This window comes from Ceratina calcarata, unplaced genomic scaffold (genome assembly GCF_001652005.2).
Source record: "Ceratina calcarata isolate Rehan_Ccalc_2016 unplaced genomic scaffold, ASM165200v1 scaffold39.2, whole genome shotgun sequence".
NCBI classification, from domain to species: domain Eukaryota; kingdom Metazoa; phylum Arthropoda; class Insecta; order Hymenoptera; family Apidae; genus Ceratina; species Ceratina calcarata.
In genome coordinates, this window is record NW_017162322.1 from 111,453 (window position 1) to 132,688 (window position 21,236).

Sequence of the window (21,236 nt, forward strand, 5' to 3'; positions counted from 1 at the left end):
CAGTTATCCGCAAACGTCGCAACGGATCACCCGCAATGTCTGATGCGATAATTGGGATTCTCGGCAGGTTCTGGCAAGGAACGGGCTACGGACCTTCGTTTATTAAAAATCGAGTCTACTGTTTACACATTCTACGTTTTATACTTTATGTTTCATAAAAGGAGCTCATAAGCCGTACGTACGGACACGCACAGTTTCATATCGTATGACATCTTTATAGTTTTAACCCGCCCTCTCACCGGGAACTGTAATAAAAATATGTAAGCTGTAGTTATGAAAACAGCGACGTTCTCGTACTGGCTACGACGAGCACTGCGAGGGGGGAATTTTAATTTTGGACGAGCATTGACATTTTTGTAAACCGAGGGAACACGTTGAAACAATGTAACCCTCGGTAACCAACTTTACTATTTGCAATATGAAATTTAAAGTTAGTTCGGCAATTTTCAGTTTAGTGGTCTATAAACTTTCCGATTCTGAATAACAACTTCCAAGATTTCCACTGGCTTAGATCTTAATAAAGATCGACGTATCCGAACTTCGCTACAAGTTCCCCGACTCAATTTGTCTAAATAAATCCGCTGGAATGAATTGTTTTTTTTTTTATCAGTTTCCACGTACGGAGTTTCCACGGCATTGTACAGCTATTAATCGGAAATGAAACGAACGTGGAGACAGGCGCGCATAAGGGAGCCCGCTAATCGTTGGAGAAGTACCACGATGCGCGGTATACCAGTGCCATTGTGCCTCGTTACCTGACAGGTCGGACGATAAATTGACTTGCTCAAATTAGTACGTTTATCCCTGGCGATGCATTATCCCGAGGTAGTTTCGAGATCTGAATATCCGCAGTCCCGCGGAATTAATATCTCTGTCTTCCAGTCCTCCTTCATTTTCTTTCACAATTATCCCGGCTTTGAATTGCTTCCCCTTTTACGGTGCCGCATTTATATTTATTCTGTCCCACCTTCGTTCCGCGACGAGCTCGATCGGTCAGCGGTTACCACGAAAGCTATTTCGATGAAACGTTAGGTACCACCGACAAGAATAGGAGGAGAAATTACGGAGGTTGGCAGAAAACGTTGGCGAGTATATAGCGGATATCTAAGGGAAACATGAAAGAGCCCGCGGGCTTGGTTAACGAGTAAAGTCAGTATGACCTTCTCCGCTATCGGCCACGGAGCGTGGATCCAACAAGTTTAAGACGAACTAACCAACCGCCACTAACTCACAATAATCTCCGTTACCTGCGCCCTTTTAATAAAGCTTCGTTCCCGGGCATAAAGGATCCACGCTGTCCTGAATGATTTTATTTTAATGCCGCGCAACGCGATTCCGAAAGAACGAGCATTTATTTTTGAACGGCACACGGTTTCTGCCATTAAAGTAATTTATCAATGTTAATGGACCAATTAGTCAATACGTACAGGTGGATAATGATCTTGGGGACGAATGCGCTGAAAAAGTATATGGCACGAATCGGCGCATTAATTTCGTGGAACGATGCATCTGTATTACCGGAGCCTAGCGGGTATAAAAAGCGACGAGGCATCGATCTGTCGAAATGATAACTGCGAAAATAGTGACCGTCTGCTGCATTCGCTGCGAAAGTTCGCATCCGGATAATCGTTCGAGATTTCTAAAGCAAAACAGCTAAAAACGTTCCATGTACATTCTCCATTGAAATTTTAGAAGCTCGCTTCTTTCGCTCGTAGCGCGGAAGCCCGTTACGAATTTACGGGACAGATAAATTATAAATCATTTGTAACAGTCTTGGGAAATCGACGTCCCAGGACGGCAAGTTAAAACTTGGGGAAAATTCTGTATTGTCGCTGAAGTTTCGCTCGTCTAACAAGATACACCAGGTATCGTTATGCTACTTTTTCACAAAAACTCCCGTTCCATGCCCGGTGGCTAAGTAATCGTGACGATGCGCATTTGATACGCCGGCTCGTTAATCCATACCTATAGCGCAGAACTCATACAACGAGGGAAACGATTTTTATATAAAATAATACAAATGGTTTTATATATCAAGTATACTGTTTACATTTTCTGTACATTCAGTTTTCCTATAAACTCATAAAATCCACAGTTTAAAGATAACTTCTTATTGTAAGCTTCTCGAGTTGCGATTCTTTTACGTGGCGCAATTCAACTCCAGATTTTCCTTGGCGCATATAAGAAATCTTTTATTACCAAGCTAGTCGAATGAAATTCCAAATAAAAACTTTTTATCATCTTCATTCATATCCAATAGCAATAAAGAAATATTGTTTGCATATATTTTTAATGTAATGGTTCAGAATTGAATTCTCTGGTTGTTAGAAAAATTTTTACGGTACATAGGCATTAATACGAAGAAAAAGTTGATTGAAAACGACAGAGTGTTTCGCACGATACGATTGTCTCTTAATTCCGTGCGGCGTGTGACGGGACAAAGAGATCAAAGATTGGAGGGGAACTGTTGTTGCAATTGTCTAAGAAGAATTGATATCGCAACAGGAACGGTTTCTCGCGGCACCATCGGGACAACCGGAGCCGTGTGCCTGCTGTTTTCATCGTGATAGCATACACGGTAGTCGTGGGCGCTCGTGGCAGGGGGTAGGTTGCGTGAGGAGGGACGCGGGAGGTAGGTGCGGGTTAGGACAGCATACGCCGGCCGCTACCACCGAGAGGGATGAATTATCGCGCCCGGTAACCGAGTCGAAAGTTCTCAATTCCCATTAAGCGAGGCAGCCGGCCAGAAACCGATAGGTTAGTTGGTGAACCTGCTGAGAATCCCCGGTGCTCAGACCGACGCCGCCGTGCAACTCCGGTGACTACACATCGCATCGGTCTCGACGCGATGTTGGAACATCGGCAACCAGGCGCCAAGAGGGCACCGAACACTCGCCTACCGTCGCTCGTGCGACTAACAACGCTAATAATAATAGTAATCTGATGGTACACGATGGCACTACTTATAACCCGTTCGCCAAACTGCCATATGTCATGTACACACACGAACCCGTCCCGTTCTTCGTCGCGCGGTGAGTCATCCGACTGATCAAGGAAATTGAAGTTATTTTCCGATCACTGTTCGACTTATAAATTTACGAACTGCGAATAGATTATCGATTATCCAGGAAAATAATCTGTCTACCTCGATATCCTGTCACGAATTTCACTCCGACCCGAGCGTTAATATCATTAGAAAAAATTTTAAGTAATAGTTATATGGTGACTTTCGAAATATCAACCGTTGCGATTTAATTACGGGTAACCTAATAGATGTACATAATTCCCCAATTAACGGGGACTGGAAATCACAAGTAAAATTCTGTAAGCAGCGAAGCAACGAACCGCTTGACAACTATTAATTAAATGGGCGTAGACGGTGGACCGACAGAGCGGGCTGGTTACCCGTGGCGGTAATTGTTAACAAAATCGCGCGCCCTTCTCGCTTACTTCCGTCGAGCCCCCTGCCCCGCATTCGCTCCCCGTCTCACCTCCGGTTTATAATTTTACGCGAACGCGTTCATTACATCGTAGCTGTGTAAACAATCAAATGGGTCGTACGAGGAGCGACACGCGCTTATATACGTACGCGTCAAGTTACGCATGCATGAAATTGCGAGAGGATAGGCATGCGTATGACCTATACAACGAAATTACACGTGGTTCGTGTACAAATTTAACATACTTCCTTTGATACAGTTTGCGTGGTTCCCTTAATTATCCGCGTCTTCCCCGAAAATTTAATTATCAGTCAACAAACACGCGTTATGAAATATACTGATTACTAGGACCTATTTCTAAATGAGTGAGAAGTACATAAATAAATCCAGTAGATTCTTTTATGACTTGACAGAACGTCCTGTCTATCCGAATCTGTTATAAACGAATAGGTGAACGTATAAATACGAAAGTAACAAATTAGATTCTATTTGTGACGATTAGTGACTTATCCGGTGGATTTCGACAAGTGAAATTGGGTCACTCTAATATCATTTATTCACTCGATCGGAGTTTCATGCGAAAAGCCCGCGAAGAACATCGCGTCAAAGCGAATGAAAAAAGAATGTAACGAGCGACAGTTCGGATAGGTAACAGATAATTTCAGGCGCCTGATTAGTCATTCGCTAATGGTTCGGATCCAGTTTAACTGGAACGGTGGATATCACCGGGGAGGTTCTATTTATACGAACAGACAGGAAACCAATAGCTTAACCGTCCGCTTTCGGTAAAATTCCTGTACAAAGATTTACTCCGGATCGCTGGTAAGAAAAATCGACTCCGTTACAGTGTCCGCCGCGGGTCGGCGTTCCGAGGTTTAAGCGAATAAATCCTTCGCCCGGACAGTGGGGGTCGGGGGCGACCCGGGTATAGTTCGCGAGTTATCATCTGTAAACTTGTAACGTGGGTACACTTGAACAGCGTTTACTCGTCGTGCAGAGTGCGCGATATTGAAATCAACGGGCGTAAAACAAAAGTTGCGCCGCCGCATCTGACCCCTAAACGCGCGGCTTCGTAAGCGAAGCGAAGCGACACGGAACGAAACGGACCGACCTTAAAACCGAGCAACGAGCATGGAATTGTGCACGTTCTTGCTTGTACGCATCGGTTTCTATATGCGCATGCATTGCCTCCCGTCCCGTGCCCGTTTATATGCCTCCGTGTACATGCACGTATATCTACGCTCAGCGCTGTATATGCACGCGCACACTGGATGCGTGAATAGGGGCTATGTGCCCGCATTTTGTTCGTTTCTCCATCAGAAACGTCGCTGCAAAATCGTTTCGAATCTGTGTCGAGTGATCGGTGGTAAACAGGCTGAGGATGTTTATCTGAAATTCATAGATACCGATTTCCTACGATCACTTTCTAGACGAACTTGTCTTTATTCTAAAAATATTTGCACGTCGTATGAAGAGGAATTAGGTTCTGCGATCTAATCGAAGTTTTATTATGGTTCAATGCATACTTAGGGATCTGAAATGTCCAGCGAGTCGTGCAAATATTGCTCACGGTAGCCGGAATTACACCACGGTATCATAATGCGGGGAAACAATAGGCGTAGGTGTGCTCTGTTTTCACCTGATTTGTCGCGCCTCGTTGTCACCGTTCCGTCGAGTCGCTGACATCACGCTGAAGCTACTTTAGCCGGCGTAAAGTTCAAGCGCAGTTCACAGTAAATAGGTACACGCGTCCCTGAATACCCTTCTCGTGTACCTGCCTCCACGCACGAATACTTAATGCCGTAATCTTACGGGATAAACGGAGAAGGTGCGTAGGTATGCATATAATATGTGTACGTGCGCGTGAAACGTCTGGATTAGAGTTTACGGTGCAAAGCCGCTGCGAAATGAGCCAGAATACTGCGAATCAACGCGTTGAGAAACATTTAAGAACACCACATTAAATAGTCAACGTTTTTAATGAAAGATCAGTTATACGATTTGGTTGTAAACAAATTCTTATATCACATTTTTAATTAAAAACATCAGATTTCTTTATGAAATAGTTGAACTTCACAGTTTTATCTCGTATTAATACTGCAGTGAAGGAGAACGGTCTGGGTTCAGTAGAATAGGCGCGGGCCTGGTCAGACGCTCACCGCGTACTTTCATCGCAATTGGCATGTTTTTAACATAAAGAACGGAGTAATGCTATTCGTGGTGATTTAAAATTTTTGAACAGTGAAACTTTAATTTTTGAAGTGCTGAAAAATGCGTTCAGAGCGTAAGGTCAAGGAGGTAGTTATTCCTGTTAATCTCGCGTTTAAGGGTCTTGTGTGAACTCGTCCTACTGATTGAAATGTAAATTTAACAAATATAACCGGGACAAAAGGTTCTCGAATCTCTTCGAGCGCAAGAAGCGATTAAATAGAGTAAAAAATTAAGACCTCGGTAACTTAAATAAGTAAAAGTTTCGCTTAAATTTCTCCATTTCGAGACGGTTGGTTAGTTCAGAGTTAACCTTCTTCTCTCGTCGAGGAAATTGTAAAAACGTTCGTACGGCGGAAAAACATGCAATTAAAATTTCTTGCGAGATTTTATTCCGTTAAACGATTCCTTCTTTGTCGCTGGTAAATATCCATGGATTACGGAATCCGACGAAGATTGAAAAATACGTCGTCCGTGGCAGTTTTAAATAAACAACAATCCTTTTTACGACATTGTTATTACATTTTACTGGACGGTGCTATTTTTTATCTGCTACGTAGATCTCGGATCATCAAGTCCAGGCCGCGGAGCATTCGTTATTCGTTTTGGGTGGACCGACAGGGAACGTCTTTTGTCGGCGCTATTTGTATACGAACCGGAACAAAAGCAGGGACGGTCAAACGCAAGCAACCTCGATTAATGGTGAGTAATAAATCTATCGTCGATTTCCCCTGGCCGGACGACCGCGACGCGACGTTATTTTACCAACAGTGCCCGCCGCTTCCTTTATTATTTCTGCCATTTACCTAACCGCGGCTGGGCATGTAAACTCTTCGTGATGCTATTTCCCCGACGCAAAGAATATTCCCAATATTCCAAACGCATTTAAACAACTCGCTGTTGCGAATTCATGGCAGCAGATAGAATACGTATTAATCCTTGTACGGCCTCATTTATGAAACTCGTACGGTTAACGAACATCCGCTGTTAATGGGAATTTAGTTACAATAGCTGGAACGAAAAATATTTTGCAACACGATACGCAGCTCATTATCGAAGCAGCATAAACGAACTGGGTTCTCCACGGTTTTACGAATTTCTTTCGTGACGTGGAAGTATTGTTCCACCGAAAGGAATTGTTGATCGCGGCTACATTTTGTTAATGAAATCCGCATTATACCTTGTTATCTGTCAAGACAAGGGTTTCATGAAAATTTTTGTACGCGACGACACTGCGTATTCATCGCTGAAAGGAAAATCGTTGCGTAAACCTACGCCGGATGCTTTATGACTCGTTAGTTTATTAGAACGTTGCGAAAGTCCGTTGCCGTGTTTTTAATATGGGAGTATTAAAAACTACAGTCAGATGTTAAATTAAGTCTTACAAACCTGTGAGAGCCAAGGGACGGGAAATTTTTTTTTGCGCTCATATTATGAATAAAACGTACAATATAACCCTCGGATGCAAAGCAGGAAGCATTTAGAAAGCTTATTTAAATAGAGACACGCGGGATAGTTCCTTTCCAGGTTAAAATTCTGTTCGTATTCTTAAAAGGCGAACGGAAAAAAGTTGAACTTGCTCAGCAATTTGCAATTCTTTTGAATCGTGCCCGGGCACACGCAGCCGGATTCTAACCAATTCCATGGCAACGGCATGCATATTAGTGTTTATTTGAACAAGTTTTTCCCCCCATTCAAAACCGTTCTTCCGCGTTCCCCACGGCGTTCGTCCGTTTTCTCAATTTTTGAAAATTAAATTAGCGGCCAGCTACGCCAGTAAACGCGCCACTGTCAACTGTTAATGTCTTCATTCTCGCGGGCGCTCCGCCTCGTTCTGTAATAACTGAACAAACCCGGGCGAACGTTACGCACATTCCTTCAATTTTTTTATGAAATTCGTGTTCACGACAGATGGTGTGTGCTTTTAAAGTGGAAATGCATACGCAGTGGGTTCCTATGTACGTGTGTAAGGAAATGTTCGTCGCTGCACTACGTGCAATTTCTTTTAACGATATCGTTATCGGACGAGCCGTGCTTAATTGACACGCGTGATATATATTCTATATCATAGCAAATTCTCACAATAGAAAATCCGGGAACGGCGGATAACAGCGTTTCAACGAAGATCAGGTAGTTGTTACAAACGACGGAGACAGACGTTGATGAATACGTAACGGGCTCGCTGATAGGTCGCCGGAGCGGCTGTGCATATGGTGTGTTCCGTACCATCGCTGTCAAACCAGACGTCAATCCGACGGTGCATCTGACGAACCGAATTTCGCTAGATCCGTATCGCGATTATCATAAACGTCGCGACGTGTCTCTTACAACTCGTGTACACAATAGGAATTGTGCGCCACCGAAGACGATCCTCCTCGCCTCGAACGGCATGAATCTTAATCGAGTAACGTGCACGAATCCGGCTCATCCATTGATGAAAAAAATTCGAACGTGGTTTTCGTCACGGTTCCGTAGTAACGTAGGTCGTCGCGTCGTGCTCCGGGCATTTTAATTTTGACGGAGGCCAACGCTTGACGTTTCGAGCCGAGGCCTATTAGCGGGATCGGATTGAACGCCCCGACGGGAATAACGCGAGACCGAGGGGAAAATATAAAATAGAAACGCCGGGGAAGCGTACACGTCGGACCCGGCCGCCGGTCACGTAATTAAAACTTGAATGAATATCACGAGAAAGTAGTAGGGAAAAGAGTAGCAATTGTTGGTACGACAGTAATTATGCACCGTTGACAAAAAGACAAGGCAAACTGCTGTGCATTCAAAACAACGCAAGATTGCAAGGCGAAACGGGGCTCGTTACACGAGAATTTCTAGTCCAAGAAATATTACGTACCTTGAAAAAACTTTTCTTCCTCGTATCGCATTATCCGTACGCGCTCCTTTTTATCTCGCCGCTATTTGCAGACGCGAGAACGTTAACGAGAAAAATGATGTTTATAAACATTTTCACGAATTAAATGCAACCGAGTGATGAAAGAATGCTAGCGTGATTACTGTCCGTATTTAACGCATAGATATACATATAATTGTACTAATTAAAAAGCCATACGTAATTTAACGATATAAGGTATAAGCATGCGATTTGCAAATGAAAATAGAATGTGTTACGGAAATTATCCATGCGGCGTATACCTTAATCGTAGTGTATGTAGGCAGTAAAGCAGATGCGAAAATGACTGCCATAAAGCACGGCACTATATGCATACCTACGCAACGTTATCGCTTGCAAAACGAACTAGTATACTCCTCTGGCCACGTTATAGGTCGATAATATTGGACATCCATTTCGATTCCGAATTTAAATTCAAGTATTAACACCGGATTTTAATTTATCGCCTTTAATAAGATCATCCACGTCTATGCTTTTTCATTTACAGATCCAATGCGCTTTCATAATTATTGAAAATCGCTCTTTAACGTTCGTACGAATTGGGAAAAGTATTAATTTAATAAGCAGTTCGTTAATTGTCCGAGTTCCGTCATTTATTATTTCGGTTTCTATAGAAACCGCGTGGATTATATTTATAAATATATAATTAACCATCGTGTAATGGAAATTACGATGAGCAATATACGACCATGGCATTTTGAAAATTCACGTGAAAGAAATTAGGCAGGCTCGATTGGCTGCCGCCTTAATTGCAATCTTAATGACTTGATCGATAGCCGATAGATCATAATTGATATGATTACTGCGCCGACCCCGGGGTCGCTTGTTAATACGTTCCGTATTTACGAGGGTGGGCGATGTTCAGACTGTAATCAACCACCGATTGTTTATCGACAATCAGTCGCCGGTCTACGATTGCCAATCATCTCGTAATTCGGCAATTGTAATTGAAACGGTTCCGAGATGTACTCTCTCCGTAGTCTGACATTTCGAAGCTCCTAAATTGCGTCTTGGTAGAGAATATATTAATCATTTTCAAACATTGCAATGACTAAAGAAAATCTAATCAGATTTATTGAATCAAGATAGATTTTTCAACTTGATGCAATCAAACGAGAATGAATAAGAATTTCAGTATTTCAATCGGATCCGTCAGTTTTATTGGTTCACAATCAAAATTTTGGTTACACACACGGTCTTAGGCTCGTGTCTGTATCATTACGATAATGGAAGACTGTCAAAGGAAAGAATACGAGACATGGGAATGAATATCATATCGTGGTACTTAGTATCAATTGTTGTCCATTATTCAAGAATTATGGCTCCTATTAAACCTTGCTCACTGTATAAATCACCGTCGTCCATGGGTTACTACAGAGCTTACGGTGTTTCACCACTTTGTCTTGTGTAGCGCAGGGACAATTACTGATACGTGCAAGGTGAATCAAGAAGAATCGCCATCGAAATTAACAATACACTGATCCTATTAAATAATCTTGATAAAAATGAACTGCTATTTATTGAAATATGAGAATGCATTTATTCAGTGAATTGTATTAAATACAAAATTGACGTCGAACCATTTTTAAACCAGTCGTTTTATATGGTTATTCGAGACACTTTGTAAAACTAAAATAGTATTTTTTATATGAGATAAAAGATACGATATTTATCACTCGGTTAAAATAAATAAAACGTATCGTGATGCAATGTCCGATTGCATTTTCTGCGACGTACAGATACGAAATTGATCGGTGGGTAGGAAGGAATAGCACAAGCGTTCTCTTTTATGCTATAAGAAATCGATTCATCGAATTTTCCTCTCGAGATTGGATGCCAAGGGCGGGACTGAGGAGAAGTCGTCAAGTACGGAATAATTTCTGAAGGCCTTAAGGATGCATAGAGTTTGAAAGCAGTCTAATACGTTCAAGGGCCATTGGGATATCCGCGTTCCATCCTATTTGATTTGAAATCAATTTATCATTATGAGGCAACGCGCTTCGTCGTCCTCGATAATAAATGAGAAATTTACATACCACAAGATTATTCGTCCGCCGTTCATCGTATAAGAAGAGTAACATGAAATCAAGCGGACGATTTTATAGATAGGTCGTCAAACAATTTGTCAATAATGATTTTGAGAATCTTCGCCGATCCACGGCAGCCGGGGTTTTACGGTCGGAGCTCTGTTTAAAATGGAAATGTATTGAAATGAAAGCGCTTTCTCTTATCTAGCTGGCCGGGGGGTGAAATTAACGCTCGCACGAAATGTCAATCACGATTCACTATAAAACAACAAGACAAACAGCGAATTATGAATATCGGCCACGCGGCTCCGTCGGGCGTGTATGCCAGCAAATTGTGTTTTCACGTAATGCGCGATCGTAGATAAAGAATACACCACGTCTACGCTTATCTGATAACAGGGCCGCTCATTTTCTTGCCACGAAATTCTAACAACGACAACGTAGAACGAGCGAGCCAATAAAAGTAATACGTTTTTAATTTTATACGTAGAATCGGATCGATTTTCAACAGTATGCACTAGCGTAGATATTCGCAATTACCTAGAACCAATCAGAATAATTGAACGTGATAAAATGAACTTTTATATTTTGAATTGCATTTTATAATTCGCAGTGAAAATAATGTAATGGCATCTCTAATGCATTGTTCCGTTTACTTTCATCTCGTCCGATAGAACGCGTCATGTTTATCGTCGACAATGTTATAATAATAATAACGTATAAATTAAAGGCTTCCTCATTTTCAGTCGGCAAAAATAAATTAAAATGAGTATCGTAAAATAAATATAATGGTTTTGAAAAAGTAAATTGAAAATTGAGGTGAAAGATTAAAGACCTCGGTAACAACGCGGGAAATTGATAAACCAACGAATATTATCCAGTGCATAATTATATGTATATTTGACGTGCAGCTGATTCAATATTACATTCTATCACGAATATAATTTGCTCATTGGTGTGAATGTGATAAATTATTTAAAAGACTGTATCGTTTAAGATCAGTGCAAATACGGGACTAGGAATCATGTGGAAAATCTTGAGACCAGCGCATAAAGGATTCAGCGAGTTATTGGAATACCGCATTTCACTGTGAATCGAATTGAATAAGAACTGCATTCATATCATATCCATTGTATACGAGTAATCCGTGTATTACCGCGTCAACCAGAATAGAGTTTTGAAAACTCTGTATACTACATGAGGCGAATAATTTCTACGTGAGTCTCATCATCTGTTGAGGGACCATTATTCCTGGGATATGTCGTAGTTACCGTCTCAGGTTGCATCGATTTTTCCTTTCAATTAAATCAATTTCGTACAACGGCAAAGGATGCTTTGAGAAACCTCATTCTCGCCGTACTCTGTTCTATCTTCGATCCCATCAGTGGCGTGGGGGCTTTCTACACCTTCATTGATTTCGCCGGCTCTGTCGGTCGACCATTCTCCAACATGGCAAGATTACACGTACTTCGGTGTAACCGCAAGACTTGCCGAACCATCGATAGTTAAACGAACCCTTCTCCCCAACGCTTCGTAACGAACGTCGATAGCCAAAGATTATACTATGTTACTCGAAACAGTCGAATGCTTAATCCCCACCCACGAAATTTTGCCCAAGACCGACCGTAACCCTATCATATCACGTCCGCACCTGTACGTTTAATCCACGAATTCGAGGTACATAGAGTAGAGATTAAATTGTTACTTGCTACGGAGATAAAAGGTCTCCTTTGCGTTGCGAAACGGGGCTATAAATAGTAGATAGAGAAAAATGGGCGTTAGTTGTAAAAGGGCAAGATCCTGCGGCTTTTCGGGATAAGATAGTCGTGTTTCCTAACTGAAGGATATGAAAGTCAGTCGTCTCCTTGAGGAATACCGTAGCCGAAAGGGTCGGATAGATATTGCGAGAAGTGATTTATGCGGCAAGCGCGAGACTGCATATTGCTACCAAAGATCCGCATGTCGGAGTTCGCTCGTGATGTCAGTATGATCGAACTCGTGCATGGATACACGTTAGAAAGTTACGCGTGTGCTCGAGGTACAGCCCGCGTACACGTGTAAGTACACTTTACGGGGGAAGTAGCCGGTCTCTGCGGATACTAATACTAATGCTTATGCCAATATATTCCTCGAGGGGACCTGCAAACTCCCTCTTTCTCTCTCGCTCGGACGAAAATTCTATTTACGGCTTCGTGAAATCTTAAGGCCGACTCCGGCTTTGATTTTCCCTGGTTTATAGGCTCGTGGCCCTCATCATCGCGATAGTTTCGTAATTCAGAAGATATTTGGGATGTGGACGACAGCAAGATAGGACCTCGAATATATACTTTTCAATGCAAGTCAGTCAGGTGAAAGTAATTAAAACTTTCTCGTTTACTCGCCGTATTCTTTGTTCACAATTAAATAACTGATGACAGAATAGAACTCGAGGACTCGTTGAACGAAATTCATACGTTTCAATGTACGTTCCCGTGTCAATAGATGGTAATTTTGAGCTTAATACAGGACGCGGAATCTAATTGTACGCGCCCTGATGCATATCTTGTTAGGGCTGCGAAGGCCGAGCAAGGCAGCGTGACCCTAGGTTCATAGATAAGTTAGGACTGTGGCGATGGATCGGTATGGACTGGTGCAGTGCGGTGTGCGAATAACACCAGGAGCCAAAGGGTGGACAAACGTGGACGAATCAGTGTCACACAATCCGTCCGTCCCGCAAGGTATATAAGCTTTCGTGGACCGGCATATGGCCAACGCTGCCAGTGCTCGGGATCGTTGTTAGTCACATCAGACCAGGGGTGACGGAATCCTATAATTTGCCATGAGTCTGACACATGCACTGAATATTTACTGGCAACTAATTTAGGGTTAAATGTAACATGCAATGAGTAATAAAAATATCAGGAACTGAAAATCTTACTTAATCTTTTAAATAAAATAACAGTTCTCGTTTAAGTTGGAAGTTCTTATTCATTATTACTACGTTCATACACTACTTTCTGCCAGGGCTGACAGAAAAGCTAAAATTAAAAAAGGATCCAGAAAGTGGAACGCACAAGAACATATTTGGGAAAAACATTTTCGAGATATTTTCGGTAGATGCTAAATAATGACGGGACTCGGAATTGGGGAGAATTTATACAAATCCATTAAACAATAAATTTATTCATCCCCGTATAAATAATTTTGTCTAAAATTATTCTGTTCCCATTTATCGTTAATTAATTTTCCACGATCTGGCCAAAAGGACGTAAAAAAGTGTAGATAACACATTTTAAAATGCACATTAATCCAATTATATGTATAATTTTTACATCCCTGATCCGCTGTCATTAATTTTTTTGCGCTCTCTACTTAAGTACCGTTTGAGGTGGGAGCACAACTTCAGCCTCGAATTATCCGCATCGTAAATTCTCAGTCGGCAGGCAAGTGATGCTCGGTACCCCAAGCTTTACGTTTCGTATCATGTTCCAGTTATGTATATTTGAAATATTTTCATCTCACGTTTCGTCGCGTTACGTCGAAAAGTGAAACATTTATAAAACCCTGGCAGAAAAGAAGTGCCAGTTAATAATAATCTCATGTTCTATCTACTCGCGTTAGATCAACTATAACCCGAAAACGCGTAAGGAGTAATTGTTTAACGACCGGATGCATGTTACAGTTTCTTATCGTTTATAATTAGATGCACACGGTGGTGTAATATTAGCGAAGAACGGTACTTCACTTACGTTTTTCCAAAAATATTTCATGTTTTATTACAATTGCGGTTTTAGTCGCGGCATGTTTTGCCAGCACCGATGGTTAGGATCGTTCTATACCGAAAAGCATCTCGAAATAACGGGAACAGATACCAACTTATGGGTCGTATCCGCTGTCGGAGTTGCTACACGTCCCGCTTTAAAAATTCTTTTAGAGTTCCTTTTCAGACGTTTCCATTTCACTTCGTCGGCTGTTACCGTGTACTTTTCTCGTCGAATCCGACTGAATAATGCAACCATTACAGGGTATTCTTTCCCCTGATACGTACACGCGCACACATTTACTTGCCGCGTGCACTCGGCGGGCTCTCTAAACATCCACAAACGAGCAGCATTCATAACAGTTGATTCCATCTTCGTCGCGAAGACTAGACACTGTAGACACCCTCGCAAATGACTAACGCGCGAGCGTACGTCGGACCAAGGGATTGCCCTCGCGCATTTTCTTTTTTCTTTTTTTTTTTTAAAAAAAAAACAAAAACAAAAAGCGGATGCTGGCTCCCGGAAACTTAAAGTAGAAAATCTGAAAGCTCGTAAGCGAGGGGGACGCAATCTCGAGATCGTGGGTGGTCGGCTGCTAGGGAAGAGGAGGGCGGGGGTCCTGGATCAAGGGGTGCTCTAGACTCGATAATGAAATGGGTGCCCTCGGGTGCAAGCGGGCGAAGCAGCGCATAGTGTGAAACCCATTCGCAAATTAACCTTACTTATTCATTAACGCTAACGACCTACCAGCATTGCCTTCAACCATTCCCCTACCATTATCAATGCTACTACTCCACACTCTTCACCTATCCTTAGTTACTTTTTTCTTCATATTTTTTTCCCTACATATTTCTTGTGTAAAATCCGCGGTACGCAGCTGAGTCTACCACTCATTAATTTTTTTTCCCGTGCCGTCATCGACAGGCGTTTTTCAATCTACTTTCGATCCCGTGCTACCGTCAGGCTGGAATAATTTAATTTTGGTAGAACCGATCTAATCTCGCCACCGTCGCCGGTGAATTTTATCTCTCCGTATAATGATATAATATTAGATGTTGCATTATTTATTGGCCAGATAATACTGACAAGAATTTTATAGTAAGGATAAAGAATTTCCTGGTAACGTAACGTATTTGAAAGATTCCTCGGTTCCGGGTACGGAATTCGTGCGGCTTGAGTATCATGATCATTTGTATTCCTCGTAAAGCGTCCACCGAATAGCAAAGAGTTTAGAGAAAAATGGTCATCCATTGAACTGGATGATGAGGAAACGTGACAAGGAAAATACTCGACGGTAACCCAAAGTTAGAAACGCCATGTATGTTATTCTCTCCTCTTCTCCCGAGATTTATCCGTGGGATATATCAAAATATTAAACTTGCCGGAGTTGCAATAACGATATTCGTTCCGCAAACTTTCAACGAATGTAACACGCATTCTCATCGGATTCAGTTATAACAATTGCAATCGGAAGGAATAAAATAAAGTTCGATCGTAATCCGATATTATTTACATTGTTGACAGATTAATTTCGACGCAATTTTAACTTTCGTTTGCATTATTAACATTTCATTAATAGACATTATCCAATAACAGACCGTAGCATATATTTACATGTAACATTATTACAGTGACAATAATTGTTAAAATTAATTTTCTGAGTAGTGTATTAAAATTCAGGGGCACATGAATTGGTAAAATAATTTTTAAATCGGGTTTCGAGAGGAAATTTTGGAGAATGAAATTCGCAGGGACGTGATATTCGGTTTTAATTTAGATTATAATTTTTATTTAATTATATTCTAAGAACGATTTCCAATAGACAGTCATTATTACCGGATAGCAATGAGACCTGTTCGCGGTAAGAAAGTACGGGAAGAGGTATGAGTAATCGAGCTGCTTAAGAAAATGGACGCGGTTCCCGCGGTATAAAGGTGGGAAAAAAATCTTAAACAATTATCGCGAACCCGAGAACAGAGGAAACGACGGAACGATGGCCCCGGCAGAAACAGAAGAGGGAGGAAGGGAGAGGTTTAAGGTGGACGGAAGAGGCAGAAAAATTGCTTTAAACGGAAAAAATGTGGCAAGAGACCGCAGAGCCGAGCTCAACGTCATTCTACTCCTTTTCACAGACTTTCCTCCGCCTACCGTTCCTTCTTTAACCCCCTCTGGCAGCCACCCCGAGCTTCCCGCTGCGGCAGAACCTTCCTCTACTACATCCGTTTCTCATGGCAAGGGGAAGTCGGCGAGGTAAATACGCTCCCCGTCTCCGTTGGTAATTTTTCAACCCTCTCTTTGACTCGCCTCCACCTCGTCCCTTCGAACCAGCGGTTCTCGTGTCTGCCACCCTTCCAACGGCCCTCCCCGCTTTTCTCCCACTTCTGAATGGTATGTATTTCGCGGCCTCCGACACCGATCCACCGCTCCGTCGTCCCCTGCGCGTGTAATTTCTCAAGCACGCACAGCTGCTTTCTCTTTTTCCTCTCTTTTCTCGTGTCTTAAAGCCGTCGTCGTCGCCTGCCAGTTGTCGCCGCGTGTAACGAGCGTCACGTACACGGTACACAGAGAGGACTGGCCGACCTGTTATTCAATAAACACCGGGTCGCCTTTGTTTATGAGGCTAAAGTGCGCTTAACGTGTCTATTGCCGGGCGAACGTGATTACAAAAGCCCAAACGGTTCGCCACGGCCGACCGTCCGGCGCGCGGCGGCGTTCCTTGATTACAGCTCGATTGACTTTGGTCTTCGATGCCGTGGATGTACAATGGCTTACTTGCACCGCGCTGCATAGGTGTCGAACCGATCGTTCCCGGATAATAGAAAGTGGCTGTAAGAGTGTGCCACTCACAATGGGGATTAAAAGTGAGTACGCATCTTGGAAACAATGAAACGAGGAAACAAAGAGTCCTCGAAACTTGGCAACAGTATTGCAGTACACAGGAGTATTAATCTGCTGTGGAGTACAAGAAAACAATCTCGACGCGGCTTAAACTTCTTCATCCCGCACACGTGAAAATTATTCTGCCACCTTTTTCCTCGTTCGACCATCGCCAAGCAAGAGGGGATCGGTCGAACCCCTTTTTGCGATTACATTCGCTCTTGCCGTCGTTCACCTAAACAAGTTGATCCAAATTACCCGTTCTATATTTCTACGATATAAAAACGATGCCAGTGGTATATCATAAAAGTTATTTCATTCTTTCTGCTTGTCGTATAGCACACGAAATCGCTCATCCTCCGTACTTGTTGATAGTCGCGCGAACCGGAGCTACGCTGAATAGCGTGTTTTCAATGCTTCTTTCATGAGCTTTCGAGTAGCGAGTATTAAACTAAAGCGATCTCCATATTCCGATGCACAATACGCGATTTCATTTGAATATGCTCGCGAACAATGCTTTTATAAATTGAGAACGAAGTTACATAATTAATCGGTCACGCTATATTGTTACTCGAGCCTAGCTAATATGTCCTATTACATAATTAACGATCCACGCAGCCGGAACGAATGTTGAAAACAATATGTTCATAAGTATAATATGCTGGCCCATTGGATTCTCTTTAATGACCGACTCGTGCCGCGTTGTCGCTATTTTCTAAATCGCTTTTTATCAATCGATCAACACAATTTGCATAATGTTCATGGATACGCGAGGCTCAAATATTGACGGCGACGTAATTAAATCATTAATGGTACAACCCGCGGCACGGTTATTTTATGAAATAATGTTACGGGTAAATTGAAAACTATACATGGGGATGAATACGAAATACAATATGACGAGAATCATATAAAATGATTATCCTTCTTTTTTTCATTGGAAGATGTTTGATAGAGTTCATTGAATTAATGAATTTCTGTAGCTCAACAGGCGACAATTCATTTTTATTGCTTTTTAATGGAACTTTATCTGTTCTTAACGATTCATCTTGTACACGCGTAGTATAATACATACGTTTCGCCATTAAAGCCTGTGCGCTTCATCGTGCCAGTTTGCAAAACCGATAAGGCGCAATTCTACGAAACGCAATTGAATAATGTGGCTGCGGTTTAACCGGTCTACACCTGTTCGTACGTAATGTGTTTGCGCGTAGGTACGTCTAGTGCGCTTACACAGGCGACAGACATTGTCGAACAACGAACGACACGCGTGCATCTACGCTTCTGGTATACGGACGCAAACAACAATTAGGCATCCCAATAATAATTATCGACGAATGCGAGATCAATATGAATACGCAATCGGCAAACCGTTCTCGAATTAATGCGCCCGACGGAGGGATCGGCGGGAATCGCAACGGGGACATTTAAATAGACCCTTTCGCAGCCGTCGTTGAGCCGGGTCCATTATCATCGGGCATATTTTGAATCGTTGACAAGGAATCTGTAAATTGGTTATCGAGCAACCGATTACTTTGCTCGATTCCGCGTAATCTTCGTCAGTATAAATTAATAGCGGTGCCGCGGCGGCCAGCATCGAACGCAATCAGCGATCACCGCTCAAATACTTTATTATCAATCGCAATTAATTAACGATCGAAATTTAAACTGGATTGCGATTTAAGAGACCCGATTAATTGTACGATTTAACGACATTAAATTAATTGTCCAATCGAAATTGAAAATTGCTAGTGTTTAAACCGATTTCGTAAACTGTTTTGCTAGTGTGACCGACAGATGTAATTGACGAATGCGATTAAAGTTGATTGAGTCATTTTATTTATGAGATTTTAATTGGAATGTCAAGGTATCGCAATTGATTATTATATTATGTACATACGTATCATAATAGCACGTATCACCGCGATCCTGAAACAAGATGATTGAGTTTCAATTTAAATAAAACATGCGAGGGTAACAAGTCCTCTTCACAAATCTCTGTTATGAATACGCACTTGAAAAGTGATGTTTAAACGAGAAATCGAAGGAGGAAGGCAGGATGACGCTCCACAAAAATCGATAATTGATTCTAATTGATCGATGCATGTTCCTCATTGCAAGTTAAGGAAGCCGGGTTTCAGGATTAATTAATGCAAATTTGAACGTAGCAAATAGCGGGTTGAGAGATATGCAGATGCGGTACTGCTAGCTAAACTAGCTAGAGGGAAACTTCTACTTGGACGCGGGAAAATACCCAAGTGTTTCTGTTGTCGTAAACACACGTAATGTATGTGATGCCCTATTATACACGAGCTGTTGATGAAACGTTATTGCCAGAAATTTGGCTGGCAAATGCCTCCCGTCTAGCAATTTGACGGATTACGATTCTTAACTATTACTGTGCAAAGATGGCTCTTTCGCACCCAGCCAAAATATCATGTCTCATGAATATTATTTTGCATATTTGAGAAAATTATGTGAATTAACGTCTCCTAAGATATTTCAATTCCTTTACAAAGTACAGTGAACGGTGCTACTTGAATGGTTTCGACTATTTTAGAACAGAGAAAACGAATAATTTGTCTTTATAGGATTAACACGTGGAGAAGGGTTAATTAATGTCACGCTTGCATCGATCATTCCCTCACGAGAGGAGACGTTGTTAGTCTAGAATCAGCAAGATAGAGTTAATTGTTAAGCCGATTACAAGTTCGAAACCGGAAGAGTAAAAATGAGAAAACGTCATTCGAAATAAACTATCTTGGAAGTTACAAGCTCGCGCGTAAGAACACTTAACGTTGTCTTCAAATTTATCACTGCGCACGGTTTTAGTTTGCAGTTATTTATCACTCCGCAGGGTAATCTTCATATATCCTAAACGCCTGCACTTACAACGGAAGTGTTGCTACCAACATTACGTTCGCTTCCCGTGGAAACTATAAACTCCTACGGCTTCATCTTTTTTTTTTCTCTATAAAGCCAAGCGCTAAGAGTGTACGCAATTTTCGTTTGGGTGTCATTAACTATTTCACTTCTCGACCATCGTAGCGACAATCAAGCGGCTCGGTAACTCCCCGGGCTTGACTAGAGCCGCTTGGCAACCCTAAATCTCGTTACACACGCGGCACGTACACGCCACGCATCTGTTTCTCACGCGTGAAACTCCGCGCGCTTTCATGGAAACAATTCTGAGTGTATACATGTATGCTTGATATAGCAGCCAACTTTTCTTCCATACAGTCCCCTGCAAAAGTCTGCAATATTCTAAGTTATATTCATGTTTTCCTAAAACACGCCACTCCGTAATAAACAATTATATGAAATTAAAACATTGAGGGTAGTCGTTTAGAGAAATGGATTTCATATTGAAAATTCTTTGATCGTTTAAAGATTGCACTCACTTATATTTTTGCACATTCTTATTTTTTTATGATGATTCAATGTGTAAGGGATAAATGGTGTATTAATTTGTTAAGTGTGTTTGACGTATACACGTCAAACCAAATTTCTATTACGGTGCGTTCGACGTGTATACTCGTCGTGAAAAATATAAAATTACCATCGACTATAGAAACTTGAAATTTTAATAAAATACAATAAAAATATTATTTGGTGGGATGTTTCTTTTATATTATCAATAGAACTGCTATGTATTTTATACGAAGGGGGTGGTGGGAGTCAGCCAAATGATAAGTGGTTGGTACATATTTGATCTCCGCATTAGAGATTGGTGGACTGATTTTAATTCCGCACACTGTGGGGGCTTTTTAAAACTAAATTCCACGCTTAACAGGTTAAAGCGATCGGGGATATCGACTAAAATATCAATAGTTTTCTTGATCGACTGTATGGGTCTCGTATAATCCGTCAGGTGGCAAAGTTTACATGCGAACATCTCAACAAGTGAATTGACAGAAACCTGAGAAGATAAGGGTTCGAAACTTCCAGTCAAAGTGCACAGAGCATAGCTCGAGTTTCTATTGAACGTGGTAGATTGCGAGCCCTCGATGTAAATACATGCCTTAGAATCCAAGCC

General features: G+C 41.8%; 1 long non-coding RNA gene across 1 annotated transcript in view; it reads left to right on the forward strand.

Moving 5' to 3' along the window:
* LOC113464478 (uncharacterized) overlaps nucleotides 1–21,236 on the forward strand; it is a 78,729-nt gene that overhangs the window by 20,273 nt on the left and 37,220 nt on the right. The window contains exon 3 of the long non-coding RNA XR_003389336.1: nucleotides 6,209–6,350. This is a non-coding gene — a long non-coding RNA (uncharacterized LOC113464478). The remainder of the gene's footprint in view (nucleotides 1–6,208; nucleotides 6,351–21,236) is intronic.